General features: G+C 42.3%; 1 long non-coding RNA gene across 1 annotated transcript in view; it reads left to right on the top strand.

Annotated features, from left to right (window-relative positions):
• Positions 1 to 26,364, top strand: part of LOC137214680 (uncharacterized) — a 778,223-nt gene that overhangs the window by 524,885 nt on the left and 226,974 nt on the right. The window contains exons 6-9 of the long non-coding RNA XR_010938994.1: positions 11,819 to 11,880; positions 12,625 to 13,047; positions 16,439 to 16,482; positions 22,762 to 22,852. This is a non-coding gene — a long non-coding RNA (uncharacterized lncRNA). The remainder of the gene's footprint in view (positions 1 to 11,818; positions 11,881 to 12,624; positions 13,048 to 16,438; positions 16,483 to 22,761; positions 22,853 to 26,364) is intronic.

The raw sequence follows: 26,364 nt of genomic DNA, 5'->3' as shown, positions 1-26,364 counted from the left end.
AGTAACTATGTGTCATTGGCCGCCTCTACCTACAAGGCAGGCTACTAGATTCAGTCCTTCTCTTAGGCTTATGGCTGCCCTTGAACAAAACCAGGGTTCTCTTAGGGAGACAGGGAGATTGGATTTTAGTATGAAATTGCCCACAGTTGGTAAAGCTGTGGAGACAAAGGAAGGAAGTTAGTGAGAACAGGCAATGATCATTTGGGGAGTACCATTAGGTACCATATCTTTTATGTGTCCTTCCATGTAACCTCACAACCACCCTGCAAGGTTAGTAGTCTCGCCCCCATTTCAGTGTGATGGGACAGAGACCCAGCCTCACACAGCTAATAGGTGGAGGCACAATGGAACCTCTGGATTCCAAGTCTTCTGGATTCCAAGTCCACGCCCCTTCCATCCACCACTGCCTCACCTTCAAGGTGGGGGGCTGCAGACGAACCCAGCAGATTGAAAATCCCATTTCTCCCTGCTCTTTTATTCTCTGGCTTGACTGTAAAAAGAGGTGTTTCCTCCAGCAGGACACAGGCTGGTTTTCTCTGGTCTTTCCAGCTCCTCTCCTTCAGTGCTCGGGGAGCAGTGCTGCTCTCAACACCCACGCCAGCCCTGTCCCTGGGCAAGTGCAGCCAACAGGAAGCATCCCACGTTGATCCAGTGCAAACACAGTCATCACCGCTGAGCAAGGCTTCCAGAAGCAAAGCTCTCTGGCTCCTGAGAAACCTCATGTCCTGCTAACCTTTCCTTTGCAGCTTCTCTGGGCTGCAGGGGGCTGCCCCTGGCGCTGCCTAGCACATATCTAGTTCCTCCTCTCGCCAGAGCATTTCTTGCATCGTTGAAGCCCGTTGAGCTTTTCTGTTCACTTCGGGACAACATTTTGCTTCCTGGGTGCCCACTGGACAGCTGAGCCCATCTTGTGTGAGCCAGTCATCATGGAAAAACCCTTCAGGAGGCAAGACACAGGCGAGGGGTCCTCATGGAGAGTCCATCTGTCTGAGCCGAGATCTGTCATCAATTGTCCTAACTGAAATTGAGGCACATTAGTAAGACGGTCAGCCAGCAAATAAAAGGGGGCCTTTAGCTATCATTTGGAAATAATTATCCAAGTAAAAATTGAATGAGTGATTAGGCTCAGTAGCTGAGGCAACATCTCTTCGACTAAAGCAGCTGTGCCTTTTAGATGCCCAAGGGTGACTGATGGCAGAGGAAAGCCTGCGTGTATCTCTGGGACCACATAAGGAGGCACGGGCAGGAGTTTCATAATGTCCTTCCCTGACTCACTGCAGGCAGGCCCTCTGGGGCTGAGCTGTGAGCACTTGAACCACAGCACTGGAGACACAGCGGTGACTGTCCACCTGCAGGACTCTTGCATCCAAACAGCAGTTTTCCCTGGCACGGGCTTGGGAAATTTTACCCCTCCGTTAGAGTGGCCTCCTGAGTTTTCCTCTCTAATCAGCCTTCATTCCCAACCACAGGATGGCCATGGTGATTAGACAAGACGGGGTGTGTGCTCTGCAGGTGTGCAAGTCGCCTTCCCATCCCCTAAACCTCCATCACTTGCTTTGTCAGCATCTCCTGCACGAGGACCGTTAGGTGTTTCATAGTGCTTCCTGGTTCTTTCTCTGCATGTTTATTTTTCATGCAGCTGAAATAGAATCCAAAAGAGAGAACAGTCAGAGTAAAGTTGACTAAGTACTTACTATGAGTGAGGCTTTGTGCCAAGGACTTTACAATAATTATCATATTGTTTCCCTAAGGCAATTACCGTTATATTTACAGATTGAAAGTTTACAAGTTTACAGATTGAAAACTAAGGCTTGTAGAGATTATCCTGCCCAAGTACAGCCAGCTAGTAAGTCTAGAGCTAGGATTCAACCCATATTGGTTTAACTATGAAGGAAGTATAAATGAGAAACCTCCAGTAATCTACATGTTAACCCTCAAGTCTTAGACAGTGGATGTTTCTTATTATTTCCTGGAGCCAATACAAAATACTACTGTACCTTAGAAGCCCTTGGATAAATATTAAATTATATTTGATTAAAACTTTGATCAAAAAACCTGTTGCCATGTCCCAACATTGGAAACTAGAATTCCGTGTATGAGAGATCTGGTGCCTCCCTGTGAAATAGAACATTCAGCTCACTAGAACGTTAGGGTCCTGAGCATTCCAGATAAGAGAGTTTTCTCTATGATAAATGTAATGTATGCAATTTGGAGAAGAACTCACAGAATATGTTTTGAGAAATACTGGGAAGTGGTTACTGTATCTAATGATGAATGGTCTTCATTCTGGTCTTTCCTTTCCCTTCAATTTCCATGTCCTGTCTGCTAAGGTGGGAGAGGTATAGAGGAGGAACAGTATTCATGCTTTATTTTTGCCTTTTATGTGTCTGCTCCCTTCATGGGTGGGAGGGGAGATGGCACAGGATCCACAAATCCTGGGGACCATAGCATGTGCCCTAATCCACTGATAACCTCCTCTTCTACACTGGGCTTCCCATCTGATAAAGAAGAGACTTGGGTTAATCTGCTCTCAAGTCAAAAAGACCTTCTCTTGGTTGTGTCTATTGCATCCACTGCAGTTCCCTTTTTTCCCAGGAAGGGATGGGAAAAGGGATCACATGTCCGTGTATCATTTCATTTTCTCAACACAAATCCTCCAGGCTAGGGTTTCACCCAATTTATAGACGAGGAAACTGAGGCTCTGGATGTTTGAATGGCTCATCGAAAGCCGTGTAGCCAGTGAGTGGTGGAGCTAAGCTTTAAGTCTAGGCATTTCGTACCCTGGCAGGAGTTGGGGTCTTGTAAGAGGCTACAGTTCTAAGTGGGGAACACCAGTGTAGACCACCCTTGAAGAAACTCTGCCCTGGGTGGAGGGGTGTGTCCAGTGGGACGTCTTGGCTTTGCCCACAACCTCTACCCCCTGCATCTTGAAGAGAAGAAGGCTGTTACTTGTATCACTCCAAATAAGATTTTACTTATTAAAAAAGCATACTTAGACTATAAATAAGGCAAAGAGGATTGAGTGCTTGAATGTTAACAAAATAAACCCCTTGGAAATAAATGAACATCTCATATTGCGCTTCATTTCAGTTTCATGAGCTCCAAAATAGCACTTCAAGTGATTAATGTTTTCTTCATTAGTTGTAAGTAAACCCAAGTAAAACCTTGCTCTTTAACATGTTTTTTTAGAAGATTGAGGGTAGTTCATTTCTAAGAATAACCTTTTGAAACCTGCTGTAGGCAATTCAAGGTGGTGGAGAGGGTATGCGCTTTGTGTCAGGCAGACCTGGGCTTGGATCTCGGTGCTATGACTTTCTGACTGTGTGCATCTGAAAGAATGAGCCTTAGTGTCACATTATGATATGGAAATATTAATGTGAACCTCACAGAATCATGGCGGTCTGTTACATTGTTGGCCCCCAATGAGCCAGGTCTCCTGGTATCCATGTGCTTTGAATCTAGGCTGTGTTTATGGCTTGTTTTAACCAATAGAATGTGGTAGAACTTCCAAGAATACTAAAGTGTAAGTTGTTAGGTTTTCTAAAATTGTGATTCTCAACGGGAACCAATTTTACTCCCCAAGGGACATTTGGCAATGTCTAGAGACTTTTTTTATTGTCCCGACTGGAAGAGTGCTGCTGGCATCCAGTGAGTGGAGACCAGGGATGATGCTAAACATTTTGCAATGCGTAGGACAGGTGTCTGCCGCCGCCTCCCCCCAAAAGAATGATCCAACCTCAATTGTCGATAGTGCCAAGGTTGAGAAGCCCTTCTCTAAAGGCTTAGGCTGGGACCTGGCCCTAAGTCTCCATGCAAGAAAACCGGTTACATTGCTGGAAAGACCATGTAAAGAGGCTACCTGGAATTGATGAGACCACAGCGAGAAGGGGAAGCCCTCAGACTCCCTGGAGAGAGACCCACCACAGCTTCCTCAGCAGCAGAATACAGCCAATGAGTGATCATCAGCAAGACTGGCAGAAGAACTGCCCAGCTGAGCCCAGCCCTTTTTGCAGAATCATGAGCAAAATGGAAATGTTTTGTTTGTTTCAGGCTAAGTTTTGAGATGGTTGTACATCAGTAGATAACTAAAATGATAGCACATATTAAAGGAAACTGTAGTGTTTCAACCAACGTCAGAGTCCTTAGGCAGGGGATACTGTGACACGTCACCCAGATTCCCTCTTCAGGACTCAGCTCTCATCCCCCCCAGCTGCTGGTAGTATTGGTGGCTGACAGTTCACAGCCGAGTGCCCCTCTGGGATTTGCCTTCTGCTGAAGAGAGTCACCTCATCCAAGCTCAGAATGCCTTCCCTGGGGCAGCCTGCATCAGAGGACTGGTCCATGTGCGGGAAGAAAGTCCTGGAACCCTTGCCTTAAAGCAGGACAACACTAAAGTGTCATCTCAGTACTAGTGATCCCCGGGGCCATGGCTGAGATGGCAACTGCTGAACCCCTCCCTCGGCCAGCTCCAGCTTCTGTCACCTCCTCCAGGTCTTAATCTTGAGAAAATTCCCCCAGAAATCTCCTGTATGCAGATCTCGGTCTCACAGTCTCTTCCCCAGAAACCTGACTTGGAATACCTTCTTTTTCCCTGTCTTCCTCCCATCTGGAAGTTTTTGCCTTAAGACCCTCAGGACAGAAGGTAGTTTGGCCAAGAGCATGTCCTGGGATGCTGAATCAAGCCAGAGTCCCCGCTCCATCACTGGCTTTTCGGTCTCTGTTAAGTTTCAGTTGCCTTGACAACAAAGAAAGAAGCAAAAAGCCATGCCCTGAATGTGACGAGAGATTCGAAAGTTTAACTGTGACTCTGGGAAACTTATAAATAGCAAAGAAACACAGGGAAACATATTAATCTTCACCAGAAATGCAAGAAGTGCAAATTAAATCCACCTTGAGATACCATTTTACACTGACTAAATTAGCAGAACAAAGTAAAAATAAATTCAAATACACGTTGCTGGTGACGTTATGGTGAATATTGGGTCCTCTTAATCTGCCAGTTTAAATATAAATTTCTCCACACTAGGAGAAAGCAATCTGGCAATACACAGTGGAAACTGTAAATACGCCCTTGCCCTCTGGCCCATTAATAAGAAAGTATCTGAATAAAGCTGTTTAAGAGAGGCTTGGGGATTTAAATTCTGATCTCTTAAATTTCACCAGGATGAAAAACAAATGTAGTGTAAATAAATATGTGCCGGATAACAAGAAGCTAGAACACAGAATTGGAAGATTGGGAGATATATATTATATAAGAAAAAAAGACTAGTATTGAACACGTGGCAATGTTTCTCAAAGCGTACGTAGTCTCCGGACTACGAGTATCCAAACTGCCTGGGCTTTTATTAAAAGGTGAGATCCTGAGCCTGACCCCAAATCTCAAGTAGCGGAGTTTATTGTGAACTGGGCCTGGGGACCTGCATTTTGAGTAAATTTTCCAGGTGTCCTTGTGCCTCCCAAGTATGACAGTTCTGCATTGAAGCCACCCCTTTATGCCTTTTTGAGGGGGTGGAGTTGGGAGGGACATTACCTTTTTCAAATTTGCTGTCGTTATTTTGTTTTTATAATTGTTAAGGGGAAAAAATGTAATTTTCCTTGAGCACTCGGGAGAAAAGTCATTTTAATTATAGGTGTCTTACTAGTTCCTCATTAAGGGGCATAGCTTAACCTCATCCGCCGGGGTAGGTTAAGTATCAAGAGAGAAAAGTCTTGCACTGAGAAGGGGCATTCTTATCATTATTAATCTTCCTAGTAATAGATACATATGATATATTTGAGAATCTTCCATTATGAACCATTTCCAGGTCCCCTTGGGTTCTGTGTCAAGCACACTCTTGGCTCCCAGCTTGGGAGGTTGGGACGGCTTCAGAGTGGTTGGAGAGCTGTTCTGAAGGTTGAAGCAGAGACGTTAAATCCCAAAGCTTAAAAACATTGTGCCCTTCAGTCTGGAGAGAGGAAGGACACCCGTGAGACAAGCGTGCCACAGAGTGGAATTGGGAAGATGGGCAGAAACATTAGATTTTGGCCATGCCCCGCCCCCCTTGCGTTGTGGCGTCATTAGCGCAGACTGAGCTAGCTGTCGTAAAACGAACGTATATTTCTGTCTCAAGAGCTTATTTTAACGACTGTATAACTACGTGCTAATCTAGCAAACTTTCGGGTCTAAAATTTAAGAAAAAAATGTCTGGCTTTATCAGAAACATCTTTTTTTTTTTTTTGGTTGGTGGTTCTGCATGTGAAAGATGTTAAATATATTTCATGTTATTCTGGTCTACAGATTTGAAGAATTGAAGAAATATGTATTTCTATAGCAGGCTTAATTATATGAAGTGCTCATTTGAATTTCACTGTGTGTGTATATATATATATATATATATTTTTTTTTTTTTTTGCGGTATGTGGGCCTCTCACTGTTGTGGCCTCTCCCGTTGAGGAGCACAGGCTCCGGACGCGCAGGCTCAGCGGCCATGGCTCACGGGCCCAGCCACTTCGTGGCATGTGGGATCTTCCCGGACCGGGGCACGAACCCGTGTCCCCTGCATCGGCAGGCAGACTCTCAACCACTGAGCCACCAGGGAAGCCCCTTCACTGTATATTTTTTAAATTAATTTTTATTAGAGTATAGTTGATTTACAGTGTTGTGTTAGTTTCTGCTGTACAACGAAGTGAATCAGTTATACATATACATATATCCACTCTTCTTTAGATTCTTTTCCCATATAGGTCATTAGAGAGTATTGAGTAGAGTTCCCTGTGCTATACAGCAGGTTCTTATTAGTTACCTATTTTATATATAGTAGTGTGTATATGTCAATCCCAATCTCCTAATTTCTCCCTCCCCCACTTTCCCCCTTGGTACATCCTTAAGCTCTGTATCAGAGGGACATTGGTCAGGGAGATTTTTCAAAGGTGAGCCCTCAGTGCTAGTTTATGTTCTCTCATATAGAGCCCTGTTATTGATTGGAGGGATTGAAAGAGGATTAGAACGAAGGTACTACTCATGTGTGCATGCGTGCGCGCACATACACACACACACACGCACACACACACACACTGTGAAAGAACCTCAAAAGGACAAATAACGAATACAGTGAAGAAATGTTACGAGGTTATGGAAGGCAAACAATGATGCTGATGAAGTCAGATGAGAGAGGCAGAAACTTCCCTTTCCATCTCTGTCATGTCTAAAGAAGATGAAACAAATGTCTATCCTTGGTTATATGTGAGCTGGGACCAGGTCACTAGGGAACCAAATGGCTATAGGGACTTTGACTTCAAATGAAGTTGTGTAAACCTTGGCGTCCAGAGAAGTATCAAAGGTTTTGCTTTTTCTAACAAAAGAAACAGTGATTATAAAAGGACATTCCTCTTAAGACTGATTCCTATGACTAAGATTTCATCAACTGGATTAGGGGTAAGCATGGATAGAAACGGGCATTCAATTCAATCTCAAGCTTTATTTTCTTTAAATCTTGCCCTATTTATATTAGCATTTAAGCACAGTACATCAAGAACTGCTAGTTAATATAGCTGTGGTTTGGGGCTTCCCTGATGGCGCAGTGGTTGAGAATCCGCCTGCCAATGCAGGGGACACAGGTTCAATCCCTGGTCCAGGAAGATCCCACATGCCGCGGAGCAACCGGGCCCGTGAGGCACAACTACTGAGCCTGCGCGTCTGGAGCCTGTGCTCCGCAACAAGAGAGGCCACGACAGTGAGAGGCCCACGCACCGTGATGAAGAGTGGCCCCCGCTCGCCGCAACTAGAGAAAGCCCTCGCACAGAAACGAAGACCCAACACACCCAAAAATAAATAAATAAATAAATAATTTTTTTTTAAAAAAAAAGATAGCTCTGGTTAAATGTCCTAACTAAAATCACCATTTTACTTTACTGGGGTATAGTTGCTTTACAACGTTCTATTAGTTTCTGCTGTACAGCGAAGTGGATCAGTTGCCAGATACCATTTTACTTTAATATTAAACTATTTGTTTGATTGAAGAAACTCAAAAAACTCATTCCTTAATCTCTGGTAAAATGTGTGCCTTGTAATTTAGACCATGGAGCTCATAAGGGAGACCCTTTCACCCATCTGAAAAACCAGAAATAGAATGACAGTAATCATGTTACAACAGTGCTAAACTCTTCAGGTTATTTAGCTCGAGGTACATGTGAGTATGTCTTTTCTTCCTTCTTCTAAAAGAACTCAAGATTAGTTATAAGTATAGATTACTATGATACAGTATTTTGAAAACATAAAAATCTAACTGAATATTAACATCGGTTAAAACTAGGGGTGGGGACTTCCCTGGTGGCGCAGTGGTTAAGAATCCGCCTGCCAATACAGGGGACATGGGTTTGATCCCTGGTCCGGGAAGATCTCACCTGCTGCGGAGCAGCTAAGCCCGTGCGCCACAACTACTGAGCCTTCACTCTAGAGCCCACAAGCCACAACTACTGAGCCCACGTGCTACAACTACTGAGCCTGCACTCTAGAGCCCACATGCCACAACTACTGAAGCCCACGCGCCTAGAGCCCGTGCTCCGCAACAAGAGAAGCCGCTGCAGTGAGAAGCCCGCACACTGCAATGAAGAGTAGCCCCTGCATGCCGCAACTAGAGAAAGCCCGCGCGCAACAACAGACCCAACGCAGACAAAAATAAATAATAAATAAATTTTAAAAAAATAGAAAAAACCTTGGAGTGTATGATGATCATCTATTGCATTTGTTTTCATATTTAGCTATATGCTTGAAATATTTTCCTTCTAGAAGCAAACACATAAGCAGAAAAATTATCTGGACAATATATAAATATATGGTAGATATGTGTGTATATATGTATGTGGGTATGTCACAGGTAGTAGGCAGAGTGTTTGTTTTTTAGGGATCAGCACATTTTTTTTGTAGAGGACCAGCTAGTTAATATTTTCAGCATGGTGGGCCAGGCAGTGGTCTCTGTTGCATCTACTCAACTCTGCCATTATATCACAAAAGCATCTATAGAGAATACATTAATGATTGGATGTGGTTGTGGTCCAATAAAACTTTATTTACAAAAACAGATGGTGGGCCAGAATCAGTTGTAGTTTGCCAATCTGGTTCAGAGAGTAGACCAGGCATAATGGGTATCATTAGAACTGTCTTTTCACACATACCATTTTACTTAAGGAGAACCCAAGGCCCAGAGCGATGAAGTGACTAACCCCAAGACACACAGCAAAGGCAGAGTAAAACCAGCTTTCGATAGTGTTCTCTTGATCCCTGTGACACAGAGTGGAAACCAAAGTGGCAGCTCCCTCCTTAGGCAGAGTGGAGGGGCAGAAGAGTGACAGTGCGTACAGGGGTGCCCCCCAAATCTCTTCTCCCTGATGATCACTGGAGCTTGTCTGTGTTTTGCCCATGTTTTCATGTTTGGTTTTTAATGGTGGAAGAAGCACCGGGCAGGGAGGCTTGGACCTGCCATCCACTTAGCTCTGTGGCCTTGAAGCAAGTCACTGCCCCTCTCTGGTCTTCATTTTCGTTAACCTGTAAAACAAGGGGCTTGTCTTGATGATCTTGAACTCCCATTCTGTTCTTGTGAGTTTTCTCATTCTTCAAGTGTATTCCTTCCAGTTCAGCATCTCCACCATCAATCCATGATGATTCCCAAGTTGGCTGAAACTTCCTCGGGCCTTGGGTGCAGAGAGGCCCTAAGTTGGTAGCCCCCACCCCCGGGTGTCACCTGATTACATGTTTCTTTACTCACTTCCCTCAGGGCATCCCAGGAACCCTGATGACCTCATTGCTTCTTGGGCCCAGAGCTGATTACTATAATAAAGGTACCCGCCTGCCCACAGAGCCTTTTTGTTTTTGTCTCTGAACTGCTGAGCTGGGAGTTTACCAACTCAGTAGTCTTGCTTATAGATTTATCTGTCCCTTTAGAACCTCCACGTCTCTCTGAACTTCTTCACAGCAAGCAGTTTTATAACAAACCAGGCCCTGGTTTCGGCACACGCTGGGCCAGGTGAGATGAGGCTCTCCTGTGGACCTGTTCCGGGTGAGTGTGTTATTGCCACTCGTCCATATATTTTTGCCAAGGACTCAAATTTTCCTTTCTCCACTCCAGGACTTGCATCCACTTAAGTTAATTTTAGTTAAACTCTAGGTCAATTTTCTTTCTAGAAAATATGGTGTAGGAAATGGAGTACTGGACTGAAGCTAGAGACCTGGGTTCAAATCCCAGTGGCATCACAACTTAGATGGATGACTTGGGCAAGTCCTGTAACCTCTCTCAGCTGCCCAGGCATTGAGTGTGATTGAATACTCTCCAGGGGATTGTGAAGAGCAACCAGGCTTGAGAGCCACAGGTTTAAATCGTCTGAATGATCTAATTGATATAAATGCATATTTCAAAAAGGCCTTATCAATGTGTTGTGTTATTATTTTTGTTTATTTCTGTTTAAAAGAGAGATATCAGAATACTGTACAAATAAATCCCCTAGAGAAAGAAAATGAATAAGTGAATAAAATGAAGCAGTGTGATATTGTGATTTATAATAAGAAATATACTTTTGGTGTTTGTTCTGTTTCTGGCTCAAAGCTCCCCAAACCCTTGGAAGAACAGTGGGCGTATCTTTTGTTACAATATTTGGTCTTTTGTCCTTTGTTCCCGAAATGGCTGCAGGGTCATGAAGGTGAAATGGGTATCTTGTTATTCATAACAATTCCCTTGCAACCACACCTAGGTTTTGTTAATGAGGTGACTTCCGTAAGTCCCCTGAAGCTGGGGGGAGATGATTGGCAGCCCAAAGCTGGTTGCTGGGGGAGCCAGCCATATGATTGGAGGGTTGGAACTTCCAGTCTGGCCCCCTGACCTCCCCGGAGGGGAAAGGGGCTGGAGATTGACGTCAATCACTTGTGGCCAGTGATGGAATCAATCATGCCTGTGTACTGAAGCTTCTATATAAAACAAAAGGATGGGTTTGGAGAGTTTCTGGGTGGTGAACAGGTGGAGATTCCGGGAGGGAGGCAGGCTGGAGAGGGCATGGAAGCTAAGTGCCCTTCCCACGTACCTTGCCCTATACATCTCTTCCATCTGCCTGTTCCTGAGTTCTGTCTTTCTATAATAAACCTGTAATCTAGTAAGTAAATGTTTCTCTGAGTTCTGTGAGCTGCTGTAGCATGTTAACCAAACCCTAGGAGTGGGCGGTCACTGGAACCTCCTCTCTATAGCTGGTCAGTCAGAAGAACAGGTGACAACTTGGGCTTATGACTGTCATCTGAAGGGGCTGGGGGCAGTCTTGTAGGACTGATACTGTTTCCAAGTAGATGGTGTCAGAATTAAGTTGTAGGACACCCAGCTGGTGTTGGAGGATTGGTCTCAGAATCTTAGGCAGCCCATCTTGCAACGTATTTTACTTCTTTGAAGTTTTCTTTGAGATACACAACCTTTCTTGGTTAAAGTTAGGGTCAAGTAATTTAACCACCCAACAGCCCCACGGGACAGGATTGAATGTGCCGGCAATTCGTTTAATCCTGTGGAACCTCTGAGAGATGAGGTTGGTGGCCCTGTTTTTCAAAGTGAAGCAAGTACTTGGAAGGGCAAATCACTGTAAGGAAGTTCCCATCACTGGGAGTGGAAGTGATGGGACCAAACGTCAGAATCAAGGGCTCTTTGCGTTAGATCTTAGCTGCTTCCTGATCCTATCACATAGAGCTTAAAACCCCATCCTTTCAAACTGCAGATGATAAGCGACTAATACGAATGATGGCAGCAATATGACATTATCATCTTACGTGATGTCAAGTCTTCAAGATGCTTTCATGTCTTTTGTATTTTAGAGAATCATCGTGTTGAAATCACACCCTCACATGGCTACTGTGAGTCAGCCCTCAAGTTAAAGGTAGGTAGAGTTTTACAAGTCCTAACAGGGAATCTCCTAGGGAATGAATGCTATGAACATCTAGTTGGTAAGTTCTCAGGCGCTCCCATTGTTACCCTGCACAATGCCAAGGAGGAGGCTGGGTCACTGGCTGCTCAAGGCACCACCAGGGAAAACATAAATTTACCAAGTGACCCAGCAAATCCACTCCCGGGTACCTACCCTAGAGAGATGAGAACACTGCCCCACAAAAGGTTATACCAAAGTTCATAGCAGTACCATTCGTGATTGCCAAAAAGTGGAAGCAGCACAAGTGTCCTTCAACAGATGAACAGGTAAACAAAATATGGAATGCCCACACAAGAGAATATTATTTAGTCATAACAAGGAATGAAGTACTGATACACGCTACAGCATGGACGAATCTGAAAAAACATTATGCTAGTTGAAAGCTGCCAGATACAGAAGACTGCACAATAGATCATTCCCTTTATATGAAATGCCCAGAAAAGGCAAATCTGTAGAGACAGAAAGGCAATCAGTGGTTGCCTGGGGCTCGGAGGTGGAAACAGGGATTAATTGCCAATGAGCACAAGTATCTTCTTGAGCTGATAGAAAAGTTCTAAAATGGAATTGTAGTCGCGGTTGCACCCTATGTAAGTTAATTAGAAAATAAATCATTGAATTGCACACTTAAAATGAGTAAACACTATGATATATAGATTTTACTTCACTAAAGTTGTTTTTGTTTGTTTGTGTTTTTAGAAACCCATCAGGAGTATAACAGCAAAGTTGGCGTGGTTCAGACTTTGACGTCTCCTTTTTCACCAAGACTTTTTGGCAGAACGTGGGAGGAAATCGAGCCCACAGGGAGTTGCCCCGGAAATTAGATTCAAGAGACGTGTTCAAACCAATTTTCAGTCTATAATTTATATGAAGAAGCTGCTCTTCCCAGGAACAAGGAGGCTCTTGTTGCCCCACCAGGGCTTTGACTTTCTGCGCTGAATAACCAGGAACCCACTTTCCGGGTGTGCCTGGATAAGAACATTGGGTGATGGATGGTGTCAAGGATGTTTCACAACAGCCGCTCAGGTGGCCTGTGAACCAAACCACCCACTTACTGGCGATGCTATTTATGGACCAGTTTGCTAATGTCAGATCCAGTGACCCTCCACCTGGATGTTGCAGGTGAGTCATTGTCAAGTCTGTTCCTCTCTTCTCCCCTTTGCCACGTTCCATTCAGTCAGTTATTGTTCTGTTCGAGCAGTCTTTCCCCAGCCAGGCCACTGTGCAATATTTTAGGTCTCTTCATTCTTCTGTAGGATGACATTCCACATCCGTCTTCTTGAAACTTTGGTGTGGTTATGCCGATCCCACTTCCTGAGGGTAAGATGTGCCTACAGGTGGCCAGTGCTCCCAGGGCCCCTCCAAGGCCCTCTTGTAGATTCGGAGCTGCCTGCCGCTCCTGCGGACAAAGTAGAGCACTTGAACCTCAGAAACTTCCTATTCTCTTAATACGTATGGAACAAACCGCTGCCTATTCTCAAAGTAGATTTAGTATTGGAACGCTGTAGCTTTCTCCCGTTGCATGAAACCCAGACCCCTCCAGCTTACTCTGGCTCCTTCCTCATGGACTTGGATACAAAGACTGGTGTAGAACTGGTCATCAGTGTGCTGCAGTTTCTATCAGTTGTGGGTGGGCCAGCCTGACCTGTGTATGTCACATCAGCCTGACCTGTGTATGTTACATCAGCCTGACCTGTATATGTTACATCAGCCTGACCTGTGTATGTCACGTCATCACATGCCTGTGCATGTCACGTCACATGCCTGTGCATGTCACGTCACATACCTGTGTATGTCACATCATCACATACCTGTGCATGTCACATCAGCCTGACCTGTGCGTGTCACATCATCACATACCTGTGCGTGTCACATCACATACCTGTGCATGTCACACCACATACCTGTGTATGTCACGTCACATGCCTGTGCATGTCACGTCACATACCTGTGCATGTCACATCATCACATACCTGTGCATGTCACGTCACGTGCCTGTGCATGACACGTCACATGCCTGTGCATGTCACATCATCACATATCTGTGCATGTCACATCACATGCCTGTGCATGTCACGTCACATGCCTGTGCATGTCACATCAGCCTGACCCGTGCGTGTCACATCATCACATACCTGTGCGTGTCACATCAGCCTGACCTGTGCAGGCTCTGCCTCTCTCGTCTCCTTGAACTGCAGTTGCCTCAGATTAGGATACTTGACGCTGGCAGGGCTGTCTGCATGTTTCCAAAATAATGAGTGAGCTCTGGCTGTTCCTTGGGAAGGGCCTGCAGTGGGCTGTTCCCCAGCTCCAGCCCTGATCCCAACCCTTACTTGATCCATAGTTCTAACAGTAACCCTAGTCATAGAATTGGGTGAACCCCTATCTCAAATGCGATAAGAATACAAAACACTTAGCGTGATGGCTGACACGATTTCATTGCTAATATATCGTTTCGCCTTTAGCCACATCCACTGTTTTATCCTAACCCTCATGGTGTTCATCCAATCTTCAGATTTCATCAGAAGTCCCTTCCCTTTGTTGAATGCTGAGCGTCTCCCATGTCAGAATATCTCTCGTCTATCGATCAATCGATTTATCTATGGATTGATGACCTGTAAATCTCCAAAATCAGTTTCTTCATTAGCTGTTTACCTGTCTTCCATCATCTGCTGACCTGTATCAAATCCAGCGTTTGTCAGTATCAGCACCATTGACATTTTGGGCTGGGTGATTCTCAGGGGCATGTCCTGTGCTTGTAGGGTGTGTAGCAGAATATTGAACCTCTAGTCACTAGATTTTGGTAGCTCTCCTCGCCCAAGTCGTGTTGTGGCCATCAAAAATGTCTCCAAGCAATCTAAGAAAAAAAAAAATGTCATGAAGAACCTAGGGGTAAGACGGGAATAAAGACACAGACCTACTAGAGAATGGACTTGAGGATATGGGGCGGGGGAAGGGTAAGCTGTGACAAAGCGAGAGAGTGGCATGGACATGTATACACTACCAAACGTAAAATAGATAGCTAGTGGGAAGCAGCCGCATAACACAGGGAGATCAGCTAGGTGCTTTGTGACCGCCTGGAGGGGTGGGATAGGGAGGGTGGGAGGGAGGGAGACTCAAGAGGGAGGGGATATGGGAACATATGTCTATGTATAACTGATTCACTTTGTTATAAAGCAGAAACTAACACACCATTGTAAAGCAATTATACTCCAACAAAGATGTTAAAAAAAAAAAATGTCTCCAAGCAATGCCAGATGTCCCCTTGGACAAGGGGAACAAAATCGATCTAATCTATCATCTATCCATTATTTTTTACTGTTTCTTTCAAGAAGGTACAACATAGACACGCTTCTCATTTTACAGATGAAAATATTGAGGCTGAGAATTTAGGTGACGTATACAAGATTACCTAAGTATTAAGTGATGGATCTGGGTTATAAAATTAGATTTGCCTTATTTTAAAACATCCATGTTATCTTTCTCACACTGGACTATTTTAACTTAAACATAATGCTACCCATTTGATCCTCAGTGCCATTATTCTCCTTTATTCTCAACTTAAAATCATCCTCAAATTTAAATCTGACTCTCAAGCCCAAACATATGTGAACGCATCTACACCCCAAACCTTCATTCTAATCCTGTCCTCGACTCAAGGTGTAACCCTATTTCCGACCCCAAGTCTTAAGCATACACTTGCTTTCTAACTCCTGTTTCCCATCATCCCAGACAATGAGAGTGTTAGCTAGAAGAGAGAACTCCAGCACCAGTGAACCCGCCAGAAGTGGACACGCTCATTTGCAGCCAGGGACATGTATACTGTTCATTCTAAAGAAGAAGGATGCAAGTGGTCCCTTCTCCGCTGATCCACTGAGTGTGCATATAGACCCTGGTCTGCCACAGACCCCCTGAGGTTGGGATATTTGGAAATTCCCAATAATAGAAAGCTTCTATTTGCCCTCTTCAGTGACACGCTAGAGCTTATAAATGTAACTTTTGAAAAACTGAGCAAATGAAGAAAGGGGTTTTTAACTGACCAGTCGGCTTCTCGAGCCTGATACACTGGTTCAGCCTCTACCCAGTGGTTTTGATTTCTGCCCTGATACTCTGAGGCCCACTAGATGGCTGACAGCTTCTGGCCTCCATGTCCAGAATTCAAACAGGGAGAGACGTCGTTTTATAGCAATTAACAGTGATGCTTGGAAGAGATGGCAACAAGCTGAAAAAAATTAATTGAAAATTTAATCTTCAAATAAAAATACTTAGACCTTAGGCTTCCGTTTGTAAGCAGCTTATGCTGTCTGTGCACATTCTGTTGTATTATTTAAGTATTTTCTACACCATTTCTGATTAATACAGCAGTACTATTTTCCAGTCCAGTCTCCTTAATAAATACATGTGTCAGATATCCGTTTCCTCCCCTGAATGCAAAGGCTTATAATTCCCCTTGTTTGCATGTGCTAACTGGTTGTGTAATGAGATTAACAATTCTGTCTTTTTCTTTCTGCAGATTTTTTAAGAAAAGCCAGTGGGTTCCCAGGCAAAGTTAAAAAGGTACCTTCTTTAATTTTGCATATTGTTAGCTACAATCCATTTGCTAATGTTTGTTTTATTTCCGTCTGTCAAAAGCAATGCCAGAATGCGTTGTGTTTGCCTCGAGTTGGCTCAAGTAATCCTCCTCTGGAAACCGTTCTGTCATTTCGTGTTTGGTTAAGGCCCTGATTCAGTAGCTACCGAATGGGGCCATCCCTGCCAGCGCACGTTTAATGCAGCTTTCTGGGAAATATCTGTTTGACGAAAGGGAAAGGTGGGGTAGCGCCCTTATAGGAATGTCTATTGGAAGCCAACCCCATCGCTCCCTTGGGTACACATATGTGTGTCCTGGCTTGATCCTGTAAACCAGTTCCTGTGGAGCTAAATGAACCCAGCTAATGGATCACACTGAGAGAGTGGCCTTGAGGGGTCTCAGCATGGGGCACACCGCCCCACCACCCACCCCCGGCCCCCAAAGTGCAGCCTCCATGTAAGTCTGATGATGGTATATTAGTCTGCTCGGGCTACCATAACAAAATACTGCAGACTGGGTGGCTTAAACAACAGACATTTATTTTCTCAAGGTTCTGGAGGCCGGAAGTGCAAGATCATGGTGTCGTCAGGGTCAGTTTCTTCTGAGACCTCTCTCCCTGGCTTGTAGATGTGGCCTGTGTCTTCACATGGGCTTCCCTCTGTGTTAGTGACTTGTCTGTGTCCAAATTTCCTCTTTTTACAAGGACACCCGTCATACTGGAATGGGCCCACCATAATGACCTCATTTTAATTTAATGACCTCTTTAAAGACCCTGTGTCCGAATATAGTCACATCCTGAGATACTTGAGGTTAGGGCCGCAATATATGAATTTCGGAGGGACGCAGTTCAGCCCACAATAGATGGTAACCAGAAAAAAACAATATGATGAGGTAAGAAGGGAAAGATCTTAGGCCAAAAACTATAAAAGCAGTCACTCTGTAGCGCTCACTCTTCCTCTCCCCTCTCACGCTTCTTGCTGCTTCTTTATCTCTGAATGAAAGCTCTAGCCATCAGTCCTGTGCAGTCAGCATAGTTTAGAGGAGGTAGGCTTTTGAGTCAGCATGTTCTGAGTTCAAATCCTGACTGGACCTCTTATTAGCTGTATGACCAAGGGCAAGTCGTTTAAATTCAGACTCTCAGCTTCCTCTCCTTGAAATGGGGTTAGTAACTAATCCAGCTGATTTTGTTTCGTAAGGATAAGGGACTGTATTTGAAAGCTGGTGGCACGCCAAGGTTGGGTAGATGGGAGTGGTCTGCCCTGAGTGCAGGTAGTAGGGGGGTGTGTTGTGGATAGAAAATTTTAAAGTAATAACATAATTGCCCTTTTAAACAGTGTCTGTAATAAAATACTCTTCCCCTGCTGACCCACCCTCCCTTGTCTGGAGTAGGGGAGAACTATCTGTATGTACTGCGTATTAAATACATGTGTCTACCCTCACCCTTCCCCCCCCAACACTTGTGTCTTGCATTTAGTCATTCTCAGGGCAGCTTAACCAAAGGTATTTCACATGACTGCACATCTTATTTTTTATTCATTTTACTCAGAAATTTCCAAACCTCAGAGCTAAATTATATATGATGGAGGAGAGTCATCATTTCTTGTTGTTTTGAAAAGAGGAGGCCTAACAGTCTCTGGTTAGAGCCTCCCTCTTCATCCCCAAATATCTTCAATTCTTCCATCCAGCTTCCAGGACTGGGTCCTCTCAGAAAACATCTTGACGTGAGTCAGGAATTAAAATACGCAATAATTAACCACAGGAGAAGTGTGTGTGACTGGGACCATCCCTTTTATGACTTAAGACCCCTTTCTGACGTGGTACCTGATCCCCTGGCATCTTTATATGAGGTAGCTGCTTATGTAATCGCTATACTCTGTAAGTAGCTATTTTATGTAAACAGAAGAATAGAGAGTTGGTTGGTTGTGCTAAAAAAAAAAAAGCAACATAAAACAGAATTCTGATTGGTACATTTCTTTTTTTCAATGGATGATATCTGTCTTCATGCAATATCAAAAAGTCTAAACCCTTTGCATGAATCATTAAACCTTTACAGAGAGCATTTCACATGGGGATTATACAAAGCAGCTTCTTCAGTCTAGGTCTCCAAAGGTGGAGGAAATAGATGATGGTGTGTACATTGCACGGGGAATCTTGCAGTAATTAAAACGATGGCTTTGAAGCCCATTTAATAAATGGAGCTATTTGATCATATGTTAAGTGAACAGAAAGAAGCAAAATGCCATATAATACATACTGAAAGGTTTAACCACAAAAAGTAAACACCACTAATTACGTCTAAAAATACGTAGAACTCGGCACACACTCACACAGGAAGGCCTTGGAAAGAGCCCTTTTCTGTGAAGCGAGTGACAGGTGTTGAATCTGCTCTGTCTACATTGGGTGTCAGAATCTTACACCTGTATCCCATAGGTTTGGGCCTGACTTGGATTTCTATAATTAATAGGCCAGGTTGTATGGAATCTGAGGGTGAAGGGTGGGATCTAATTTAGGATTTAACAATGGCCCTCAACAGATGGGTTAGCATGGTTGAGCCCAATCTGAAGTGAAAACTTTATAGAGATTTCTAGATGGCTGGCCTGCCCGTAATTCAGATAACCTTTGAATATTGTAAAGCAGCGCCTTAATGAAAAGCTGCAACTTCTTATTAGTAACACACAGTGAGAGGTCTAGCCCCTATTTACCAGGAGAATTATCTTTCTGCTCAGATGGCTCATTATTGCCAGCCAAGTTCTCTCCTCACACCCTTCTGGACACATAATAGTTTTGCCCTAAGGTAACATTTCCGTGGATCAGGCCCGTAATTGTGAGCTGCGGAATTGTCAAGTTTCTGTTACTAGAAACTGTTAAATTGGTAGAATGTGAATAACAAAGTTGTTACAAAACCCTGTTTGAAGGGCATTCTGCTTTCCTCTGTGCCCTGCCACGTGCAACCACATCTCCCATTTGTCCCATGCAGCTTCCTCTCATTTCTGCCCCCTCATCTGATTTCCCTTTGATTGCCGTGGGATGTAGAGCGGTGGAGGGTTTTTGCTAGCAGCAATTATTTTTCAAAATGGGGAAGAATGTTAAAGGGAACGTCTCAGCTGCAGGGCTGCAGATTCCATGCCTCTTCCTAAATATCACCATTCGACCTTCCCACTAGAGTTAGACTGGTGGGTCACTTCACACCCACAGGCATGAGGCGCCTCATTGAACCACGCCTCGATATGAAGGAAACATATCGAGCTGTTACTAGTGACACCACTTCAGTCTTGGGATTATGGGAATATTTTCTTCTCTTGTTTTCCAAATGTCCTTTAATGACTCTGATGAAAAAGAAAAAAGTTTGTTTTTTTTTTAAACCGTAATAGTCTTGCTACTTTTTGTTTTTTTGGCCGCACCACATGGCATGTGGGATCCTATTTCCCCTGACCAGGGATCAAACCCACGCCCCCTGCATTGGAAGCACGGAGTCTTAACCACTGGACCGCCAGCAAAGTCCCAGTCTTGCTACTTTTTTAATGTGCATACCAAACTTCTTGATATCATGTGAGATAATTCTGTGAATTTTAACACTTTTATCGTCACGCATGCGAAATGGAAATATTGCAATTTATAAAGAGGAATAGCCAAAAATTTCCATTAAAATCATTACCGTATGCCGGATGCTGGTAGGATTAACTTTCTAATTTAAAAATTTGAGCAACATATTTGTAAACTAAAATAAATAGAGTAAGTAGAAAGAAATGGAGATTTTTGTCCATGATATTAAAAAATATGTGGGTCTGGTTCATCCCAACCTTTATTTAATCACTTGTTTATTCAGTCAACATCTTATATGGGCTTGGCCATCGGATTCACTGGTGGACCAAGTACATTGTCCCTGTCCTCAGGGAGCTAACAGTCCAGGTTAATTTTTTATCAGAATAAATATATTCTGGGATTAACAGATGCTAAATTAAAAGTGGAGAAAAAGAAAAACAAGAGATTACAGTACTATATTTTACAGTAATATATTACTGTTTATTTACAGTAATATATTACAGTGCTATATGTTGCATGCATGGAAGTATGTAGGGTAAAATTTATTTTCCATTTCATCCAATACACACAGACACATAGACACACATACGCACACACGCACTCACAGTGTCACGCTGTCTCTACCTGGCTCAGAGACCCAGGATTTATACCAATCGTGAAAGTAGTTTTAGTCATTTATTTAAAGCGCTTGTTCTTGACAGGGACAGTTGACTCTCCTACGTCTTGTTTAGTCCCACCGATATCTACTTACAGATATAATAAGGAATAAATAAATGAAAGCAATCAGTGAGGACAGACAGAGTTCCCTTATATCTGAGGGGCCATCACCCCTACAGGGAAAGGGCTGTACCGGGGCAAAGACAGGAAAGCCCTGGCAGCAATGCATACAATACAGGTGATTCCTATGTTTTATTGAGTCATTGGTTTCAAGTGTCAGAGAACCAAACAGATGGACTAGGGGATGATCTCACCTTGGTCCCTCCATACCTGAATGGAAGAACACCTGTTACAGACTAGCAATTCCATGTGGCATCACTCAAGAACTTTTATAAAAAAATATAAGTCAAAGGGGGTGGTTGGGAAATAGTGCAGAACAAAGAAAGAAATAACATCACCTTGAAAATAAGCTGCTATGTATACAAGTTGGGTGTGGAGCGAAACATATGGAATGTTTGGTGAAATACAGGAAGTTGGGACCCCGAAACACTATTTGGAAGCCTTTTTGGAAACAACTACAATACAGACTGATATGAGAACAATGGAGTGAGTGATATAAGTTCCAAGGAAGCTAACACTCAGCTGTAGGGAGGTGAACCAGTAACTACCCACAGTGAAGACAGAAATGATGAGAAAGTCAAATCCAAGCTGAGTAGGATAAACTTGAAAACATGTCTCCAAACTGGATCCTTCCTTCCCACTCTCCCTCCCTCCCTCCCTCCCCTCCTTCGTTTTCTTTCCTTCAAGACTGTTTATTGAACAGCCAATACATGTCAGAGGAATACAGAGCAAAAGATGAGAAAAGGATGAAGAGACAGAGAATGGATATAACACACATGCGTTTTAGATATTTCTAAAGATTAAAAGCGAGCAATTGAAAGAAAACAATCATCAAGGGTATAATTAGATACAATTTTCTGAAGCCGAAAGGATCTAAATGTGGAGATCAAATATCGCCACTGTACTGTAAAAAGAGATAATGAAAAAAAGATCTATACCTAGAAGGGCAGAGTAAATGCCAGAAAATGGAACAACTTGTACAGTGTTTTCAGAGAAAAGCGTGTGACCCAGGAGTGTCTGACCAACTAAATGACCATTTATGGGTGAAGGCAAAAACAACAACAAAAAACAAAACAAAACCCAAAACTTCAAAAAAAACCTACACTAACACAAAACAAAACGAAAAGCATATTGAAATTGAAAAACTTCCAAAGTATGTTACCAATAAAATCTTATTTGAGGGAAAAAGAGCTTGAATACAATCTGTACACAACAGAGAAACTGACTTGAAACTTGTGACTCAAGAATGGGTAAACCATGGCATTAAGTGTGACTGTGAGAAAAGAAAACAATATAAAGTCAAAAGCTGGAAATATCCTTTCAACTTGAATGTAAATACCAGTACAATTCTCAAAAGTATAATTCTCAGTTATACAGTACTAATGTAATGGAAAATGAATTTATAAAGGGGGCATGAAAAATAAAACAGTTTCAATTGCTCATCATACAAGAGGGTGAGGGTTGATATTAAATCTTACGGGTCAGAGAAAATTATGATCCAAATCTATAAAAGTCAACCAAAGCAAAAATTTTAAAAGGATGAGTTCTTTCCAAAGTACTGGGGAAAAATAAGCAAAATGTAGCCATAAATAAATAAAATAAAGTTAAGAGAGGTAATGGTAACAGTATGAAAGTTGATATAAAACAAGATGGCCAAGGGAGCAAACTCTTCATATGCATCTCATTACCTCATTTAATCCTCTTTTTACAGATAAGAAAACTGAGGCACAGTCCTTTTAAGTACATACAAAGTGCTTGGAGCAGATCTCTTGGTAGATAGTAACTGGGACATAATAGTAACTTGCCATGTAGGAGTCATATAGTGACTTGACTCTTGATATCTCCCATGGCCTTGTAGACGGGCAAAGCCCTTGTCTTAACCTGTCTTGGACGGAAGATGCTATCTAAAATCTGTAACATGAGTTTCTCATATTTTATCCCCATAGCAACACAATGCTGTTATGGCTCCACTGTCCCGTTGAGAGTCCGGGAGAAGATGGCAGAGGGAAGAAAAATACGTAGAGAGGTCCCCAACAGGTAATAGTATTATTGTAAGCTCTGAGATTTTACCTAGTAGTAACGTCTTATTTACCTCTCATTTTACCTATGTTCTCACAGAGCTGACTCTATAGCCTAGAGGCATGCTTGCTTAACCAAGACATTCCACCCAGTAGCCAGGAGTGAAATGAAGGGCTGACAGTTCACAGCTTTGCTTCCCAGAGGAAACCACACGGAGAGGGGTGTGCGGGCTGCCGATGAAAGGTGTCTGTCAGCATTTTTAGATCATTTTAAAAGATTCCGTATGATTAACAATATTTTCCGACAATTGAGAAGACCACATTTCTCCTATTATGTTCAACAGTAAAATCCCATTCAAGGCTACATTAAACCAAAAGCCAAAGAAGTTGAAAAATATTGGTTGCAAAATATACTACTGAGGAAATGCAAAAACAGAGAAAGCAGCACTGACAACCTTAGTTTCCAACAAACTTTATTCCAGGCCAAATAATATTAAAGGAGACAAAGAGTGTCATTTTACAATCCATGGTAAAGATAAAATAGCCATGAAAATTTATTTGCCAAATGACATAGCGTCAAGATACATAAAACTAAAAACGTTAGAAATAAAATGGGGAATCTAAGGAAACATGTTGCTTTAGGGAGACAGTAACACACCTCTCTTACTCAAGGCAGACAAAACAGACTAAAATAACTAAGTACATAGACAAATTAAAATAATAAGACTGTTCATATATTAAAATGTTTCACCAGAAGATTTATAAAATTATATCTTATTCTGAGCCACAACAGTAAGCACAATAAATTCCTTAAAGCAGATGTTTTGTAAGATCAACTCTCCAAATGTAACGCCGGATAAATACAAATCAAAAATAAAAAGAAACAAATCATAACAAACAGTAAAATTTCTCTCTAAACAATTTTGGGTTGATGAATAATAGGAAGTCAATTGCTAATTACTTAGAAAGAAAATAAAGGTAAGAATATACCATCTTAAACACATGTTATACTGCTAAAGCTTTACTCCAAGGCAAATTCATATAGTAAATCAATTCCTTATTTCATAGGAAGTAAGAAAAGTAAGCTAACAGTCTCTTTAAAATGTTAGACTGAGAACCCAAAACTAACCTAGGGAGACTAGGTAAATGCAAATGATGAAAATAGGAACAAAAAGAAATTGAAATAGAAAATAATTATAAATAGAAGAAATAGATCATTGCAGGAAATGGTGCCCAACCCTTCTCCCCCCACCCATGCCCCCTGTGTCATAGAATATCAAGAGTAAATAAAATAGATCAACTAGATCAACTTCCGATAATCTTATTAAAGAAAAAAAAAAAAAGGAATCACCATTCACCCTTAAGGAAAATTAAAGAGATACTGGATAATTGCAAATACAGAGAACGTTTAAAAATAAGAGAATCCAATTATAGTGCACAACTTGAGGTAAACACAATGATAAAATTATTGATAAAATCAATTATTTAGGAAAGAAATAGAAATAACTGAAATTGGCTCCAGGAAAAAAAAAAAAAAGTCCCGCTAATTAATTGCATAGACGAGTAACCACAGAAGAAAATGAAAGCGTACTGCTTTAATGTGGCAAGCAATTTCACTGATGGGTTCTCTCAAACTATTGAAGATCAGATAATCTCTGTGACTTATAAATTCTTCCACAGCATAGACAAAATATGAATATGTATTTCTAAGCAATGCCACAGACTATATAGATTTGATATTCCTTTCTACTAAAATACCTTTGACGATGCAAAAAGACAAATTAGCAAAACAACATAAATTTAACAGAGGACTGTAGAACCATATGCTCTGAGTTTATGTAATAGATTTAATAGAATTCTAAGCACAATCTCAAAACCAAGCAGGCCCTACAGTTCAAATAATCTAGAGAAAAGTCTGAACCTATCAAGTTCTCTCTCTCACATAAGTATTTCATTGCACATACATATGCACGTACTCTCTCTTACATGCACACACACACACACACAAATACAGAGCTTTGAGACTCACTCTCGCTGTCTAACCTTCACTTGAAGTCCCAGTAGTTTCACTGATGAGAATGGTAGGTGACCATCCACAAACATTGTGGAAAATTTATTATAAACGTGGAAGTTCTAGAAGCCTGCTCAATGCTCGGGCTTCCATTAACTTCTGTACTACTACTTGCTTTTAAAGACATGGAAATAATAACCCAGGGAGATGCAGAAATAAAAGTGGTGGCAGGAGAAATGTTTCATTCTGGATTATTTATTTGCCTGAGAAAAAGTAGCATAACTAATGGCGGGGAACCCACTTGTTGGAGCAGGACAAAACTAAACCTGACCCCAGTGAATGAATGGCTGTGGCCAGTATTCCAGGGAACCTGGGTGGTGACTATGACGCTATTGACTCTGGCTCCTAAAAAGCATAGGTTTAGTTTTATTCCTCCCAATTTGCGATGAGCCAAATAAACAAATAAATAATTCTTTAAAATCACTAACCTGAGGGGCTTTGCTTAAGAGAAAGGAAGCTTTGCTCTGGAGACTCAAAGAAAAAGTGTATCTCTAGAAGTTATATTTTCTAAGATAAGTTTAAAATGTAAGAAGTCCAAGGCAAGTCCTAGAAACAGCCTCTGTGAAATAGAATCAAGGTGGTACATGAGAGGCAAGAGATTAAGATGAATGCAGAGGGGCAAAGAGAGTCCCTTGGGAGAAGAACAGAGCATAAGAAATCTCAAAGCGTCATGGTGGAATTTTAAATTTGCACTGGAGGCAACAGAAAACAACTGACATCGGAGTGGAATCAATGACATCCCTGGAATCAATGATGTGGACTGAAAATAAGAGAAGACACGTTGCAATCTGCCATATGTTCCCACTAGGAGATTTGGAACATATTTTAATTTTACTTTTTGGTAATTTAGGATTCTCCTTTTAATTTCCAATTTTTCACTCTGCTCTAATCCACTGATTCTTTTAGAAGCTACTGGACCTACGTAGACTATGTAGACTTCTGCTTCTACGCAAAAGTACCCCAGCCTGCTGCACAGTTCTTGAGTCGCTCAACATTTCTCTTCTTCATCACCCTCTCACTAGACCCCCAATGCCCATAATTTCATTCTGAGTGAGATCTGCCTGTCTTCCATCCCCTCCAAGCTTTACCCTTTAGGTGTATACGTCTTCTAATCAACTATGTGGTAGAAAAGCAACTAACCAATTTTATTAGAAGTATGTGAAAAAATAATTGCGAATAGACAAATTTTTAAAATGGTGCTGCCTGAGGCCATGAAGAATTCTTCTTTGAGAGTCAGTTCAGAGGATTATGATCATTATTTTAACTCCTCAGTGGGTTTTTTTCCCCTGGTTCTTCTGTCCTTATTCACTTTCATCCCACATAGCATATTGATTTAGTTATTTAGGTGTTTTGTATATAAAATCATCTTAATGAGTATTGATTGAAGCACACGTTTGTACAACTGCCTTGGAGGTATCTGTAGAATAAGGCCATTGGGTTTCTTCCTGAATAGTTCGCAA

The sequence above is a fragment of the Pseudorca crassidens genome, chromosome 20 (assembly GCF_039906515.1).
Source record: "Pseudorca crassidens isolate mPseCra1 chromosome 20, mPseCra1.hap1, whole genome shotgun sequence".
NCBI lineage: Eukaryota > Metazoa > Chordata > Mammalia > Artiodactyla > Delphinidae > Pseudorca > Pseudorca crassidens.
The sequence above is the reverse complement of the archived record's forward strand: the minus strand, read 5'-3'. Positions and strand labels throughout refer to the sequence as shown.